Source organism: Ruditapes philippinarum, unplaced genomic scaffold (genome assembly GCF_026571515.1).
Source record: "Ruditapes philippinarum isolate M1 unplaced genomic scaffold, ASM2657151v2 ctg918_1_1_1_1, whole genome shotgun sequence".
Classification (NCBI taxonomy): domain Eukaryota; kingdom Metazoa; phylum Mollusca; class Bivalvia; order Venerida; family Veneridae; genus Ruditapes; species Ruditapes philippinarum.
Genome location: NW_026863899.1, coordinates 96,262 through 102,261, shown reverse-complemented (window position 1 = coordinate 102,261; position 6,000 = coordinate 96,262).

Sequence of the window (6,000 nt, the reverse complement as noted above, 5' to 3'; positions counted from 1 at the left end):
AATGTCCATGTAGTTATATATTGCCCAGTGAGTAATGTCCATGTAGTTATATAGTGATCAGTGAGTAATGTCAATGTTGTTATATATTGCTCAGTGAGTAATGTCAATGTAGTGATATAGTGATCAGTGAGTAATTTCAATGTTGTTGTATAGTGCTCAGTGAGTAATGGCCATGTAGTTATATATTGCCCAGTGAGTAATGTCCATGTAGTTATATAGTGCTCAGTGAGTAATGTCCATGTAGTTATATATTGCCCAGTGAATAATGTCCATGTAGTTATATATTGCCCAGTGAGTAATGTCCATGTAGTTAAATAGTGCTCACTGAGTAATGTCCATGTAGTTATATATTGCCCAGTGAGTAATGTCCATGTAGTTATATATTGCCCAGTGAGTAATGTCCATGTAGTTATATAGTGCTCAGTGAGTAATGTCCATGTAGTTATATATTGCCCAGTGAGTAATGTCCATGTAGTTATATATTGCCCAGTGAGTAATGTCCATGTAGTTATATAGTGCTCAGTGAGTAATGTCCATGTAGTTATATAGTGCTCAGTGAGTAATGTCCATGTAGTTATATAGTGCTCAGTGAGAAATGTCAATGTAGTGATATAGTGCTCAGTGAGTAATGTCAATGTAGTTATATAGTGCTCAGTGAGTAATGGTCATGTAGTTATATATTGCCCAGTGAGTAATGTCCATGTAGTTATATATTGCTCAGTGAGTAATGTCAATGTAGTGATATAGTGCTCAGTGAGTAATGTCAATGTAGTGATATATTGCCCAGTGAGTAATGTCAATGTAGTGATATAGTGCTCAGTGAGTAATTTCCATGTTGTGATATATTGCCCAGTGAGTAATGTCAATGTAGTGATATAGTGCTCAGTGAGTAATGTCCATGAAGTGATATAGTGTTCAGTGAGAAATGTTCATGAAGTTATATAGTGCTCAGTGAGTAATGACCATGTAGTGATATAGTGCTCAGTCAGTAATGTCCATGAAATGATATAATGCTCAGTGAGTAATGTCCATGAAGTGATATAATGCTCAGTGAGTAATGTTCATGTAGTGATATAATGCTCAGTGAGTAATGTCCGTGTAGTTATATATTGCTCAGTGAGTAATGTCCGTGTAGTTATATATTGCCCAGTGAGTAATGTCCGTGTAGTGATATATTGCCCAGTGAGTAATGTCCGTGTAGTTATATATTGCTCAGTGAGTAATGTCCGTGTAGTTATATAGTGCTCAGTGAGTAATGTCCGTGTAGTTATATAGTGCTCAGTGAGTAATGTCCGTGTAGTTATATAGTGCTCAGTGAGTAATGTCCATGTAGTTATATATTGCTCAGTGAGTAATGTCCATGTAGTTATATAGTGCTCAGTGAGTAATGTCCATGTAGTGATATAGTGCTCAGTGAGTAATGTCCATGTAGTGATATAGTGCTCAGTGAGTAATGTCAATGTAGTGATATAGTGCTCAGTGAGTAATATCCATGTAGTGATATAATTTTCAGTATTTACCACATATACGGGCTACACACCACAAACTGTTGCTACATGAGTATCTGTATATGTTCTCATGAGTATATACATGTCTACAATTACAACAATTTGACCACTGTTTCTTCGATTTGACCTTTATATACTCTTTAAGCTACAATAAGTGAAGAGAACTTAGTTGTTTTGGGGAAAACTTCATGGGAAGTAAAGCTGTCTTCGCTCTGTATATGATTAGAGGTGACAAACAAGTACACGGGAACCATTAATTCTGCAATAAAGAAAACATACGAGCGTAATGTTGAAAGGTTTTACTATGTTTTAATTTTTAAAAAATATTTCAACATTATAGTTGTTCCTGAATTTGTGACTGACTATTTTAACTCAAATTTTAACAGTCCGAAAGATCACGTGCTATTTTTTCCAATGGTACATGTTTTTCTTAATGAGCTCTTGTACTTATCTCGATATGCTTGCAAAAATTATTATTCATATTTTCATTAAAGTAATGCCGCAAAGAAAAATTTCTACAAGCATAACAAGAAAAGTAAAAAACATACAATGGAAAATTATATACTGTTGGAATCTGAAATTTTTTAAATATTTTCTACGTTAAGTATCTTTGTTGATGTAAAAAAAACTCTAGGAGATGTAAGAATAGCTATAAGCAAAGGGAGATAATTTGACTTTGTATTTGCTTGTTGTCTTTTCAACGGTTGTCTTTCTTGCACTGCTATTGAATCCCAGCAATGTTATTGTTGTTGGTGGTGGTGATGGTGGTATTTTTTTTGTTGTTGCTGCTGTTGTTTTTGTTGTTGTTGTTGTTGTTATTATTTTTCAGCTTTACTCGTGCAAAAAATACTCCCACTGTCATTTTGTTCATTACTAGAACCACCGATCTTCAGTGAGCTAGCTTGATAGTGTTCTCACATGAAAGAAACCGAAGTTTAACCAGTAAGACCCTTTGTTAAATCGTCATATTGCTTTGCATATTTCCTTTGTTTTCCTTGAGAGTTGTGTTGTTTTTGTTGTTGTTTTTGTTGTTGTTGTTGTTGTTGTTTTTTGGAGGCGTGGGGTTAATTACCACTAAAAACATTGTAATTTTAAGTCTAATAGTCTTTGTTGTTGTTAAAGTTTATTATCACGTGTTGTTGTTAGTGTTGTTGTTGTATTTTCCTTAAACATGAAAATATCAAAAGTGTTACTAGTACGTGTGCGGCGCCGTTATATCTCGCAACGACGCTAAATGTCTCAAAATGTTTTGTCGTTAAAAGTCGCAACACTATCGTTAAATGTCGCAATCACTTGCCTTACCGTTAAATGTCACAACACTACTATTAAATGTCGCAATATTTTAATTCATGTTGTATTATTACAATATTAACGTTATGTCTACTGTGTGATCTAGAGACTAGCTATCAATCAGATAGGAAAAGATTTGCTGTGAAGTCATCTTAGTCGCTGACCACAATTTTTGCCAAAAAGTCACTTACTGATAAAGCACATTTATACACATTTTTCATATAGCAACCCAGATATCGTGATTTTGAGCAACGACATTAGCTTGAAATGGATCCAATACTATGGAAAGCCTTGACTGGCTTATAATTATAAACCTAAACGTTTTTATGTCCATATAGCAATATATTGAGTCAACTTTCCTTATACAATGTGCACTCATTAATATATTATGTGGATCCATCTTTATATGTAGTCAACTGAACAAAATATGATGTCAACGTGCCTTTATATGATGTCAATCTATCATTGTACGTTGTGCATTTTTGAATATATTATGTGGAGCCATCCTTATATAAGGTCAAAACAACAATATACGTATGATGTCAATCTGTCCTTATATGATGTCAGTCTGTCATTATATGATGTGAAGTTATGAATATATTATGTGGAATAATTCTTATATAGAGTCAACATTATATGATGTCAACGCGTCCTTATATGATGTCATTCTATCATTATACGATGTGCATTTTTCAGTATATTATGTGAAACCATCCTAATATAGAGTGAACTTAACATTATATGATGTCAACACGTCCTTATATGATGCCAATCTTTCATTATACGATGTGCATTAATGAATACATTATGTGAAACCATTCTTATATAGAGTCAACTTAACAATATATGATGTGAATATGTCCTTATATGATGTCATTTTTTCATTATATGATGTACAATTACGAATATATTATGTGGAACCATTCTTATATAGAGTAAAAACAACATTATATTATGTGAAACCATCTTTATATAGAGTCAACTTAACATTATATGATGTCAACACGTCCTTATATGATGCCAATCTTTCATTATATGATGTGCAATTACGAATATATTATGTGGAACCATTCTTATATAGAGTCAAAACAACACTATAGTATGTAGAATTGTCTTTATATAGAGTCAGCTTAACACTATATGATATAATTTACTTTGAGTTTTCCCGCTGTTGCCACGAACGGTGCATAGTGAGATATAACCCGGTAAATTTAACCCCATCAGTATAATGACAGAAGCACACCATATAATGATGTTTGCACTTCATATAAAGCAGCGGTCGTATAACAATAGATGCACATCGTATAATGAAAGATTGACATAATATATTGATAAGTTGACTGTATATAATGATGCAACCACATAATATATTCATAAATGCACATCGTATAATAATAGATGCACATCGTATAATGAAAGATTGACATAATATATTGATAAGTTGACTGTATATAATGATTCTACCACATCATATATTCATAAATGCACATCGTATAATGATTGGTCGACATCATATAAAGACACATTGACATCATATATTGTTGAGTTGACTTCATATAAGGATGCATCTACATAATATATTCATGAGTGCACATAGTATAAAGAAAGAGTGACACAACAACGTTCATCTTTACAATCATAAGACAGTCAAGGCTTTTCATACAATACACCGAGAAGTTTATTCTAGTAAAAGGTTCAATTCAAAGTCAGGTCTCGGATCAGAATGTCTCATATTTTTGTCGGCCTTTCACCTATAAATATGTTTGCTTGTGGTTTTATCGATATTAAAGGTATTATCCTATATATTTTATTACTTTGCTCCAATCAGATGACAGCTTTACAAATTTCATTGATGCAATCATAACTTAAGGTAAGGTCACGTGTGCAAAATATCAACCCAGTGTGTCTTTCTTGAGAATGTTATTATGTAAACGTGAAAATTGAAATTGAAAAATTAAAAAAGTTCTGTTGTTTACATAGAATGAAAAGTAAAAATAAATCAAACTAAAAGTTTTCCGGTCGTTTCAAAATTTAATAGCAAACACAAAATGGCGTTATCTGATACACCTCTCGGTTTGCTTTCATTTTGTCTTAAGGCATAGTTGTGAAAATTAGCCTCTTTATCTATTACAATAAGAAAATGGCATGTTTTAAAGTATGCACTGTATTAAAAGGGCGGACAATTGTTTGTCCCCTTCTCGTATGAGAAGTGGAATCCCGTGATGCGTGTATGTAGTCGCACGGTCACTTTCCTTACATGTCTTCGATGCATGTATGTGGTCGAATGGTCGAAAATCTGTGATAAAATGGCAATGTTTTCTAAAAATATTTTGGTACGGAACCGTCTGGTGCAAAACCTTAATGTTCTTAAAAATGTTGAAATCGTAAAAAAGAGTTTTAAAAGCCTTATAAGGACTTGGTAGTGAGATTTAAAAGCCTTTTTGTATTTAAACTATTAAGGCCTTTACATGTTTACATTTGAAGTCTCAAAAACTTAAAAGTGGGAATAAAATTCTTATTTGTTGTTGGTAAAAAAAATAGTAGGAGGTTCAAGTCAAATTAGGTTAGTCTGTTGATCCTGCACCTAATTAAGATTATATTTCTCAACTCCTAATAATGTTTTTAATTTTTCTGTTTGGAATTTTTAACTTCTTTTTTAATAGTTTCAAAGTTATGATAAAGTTTATTATGAGTTAAAATCCTATTTAGTTCCGTACCAACACACCTTTGAAAACATTGTCTTTTCATTTAAGATTTCGACCATGCGACCACATACATGCATCGAGGACATAGTCTAAGGAAAGTGACCGTGCGACCACATACACGCATCACGGGATTCCCCTTCTCATACAAGAAGGGGACAAACAAGTGTCCGCCCTTTTATCAAGGGACAGACTAAAATCATGCCTTTTCCTTAATCTATAGAAAAGGAGGCTAATTTTCACAGGTATGTCTTGAATTGGTTTATATACAACAATATTAATGCAAACCAATTGGGTTGTAAGGTTACGTCCTTTTAAGTCTGGAATGAAATTTTAAAAATATCACATATAATTTCTTGGAAAGTTTTCAGTTTTAATTTATTTCTACTTTTTATTCTATGTATATAACAGAATTATTCTAATTTTGCAAAACATGAACGTTTCAAAAACGTTTTATATGCATCGAATATAGGTGATATATTTCACACCCTGTTTTCAAA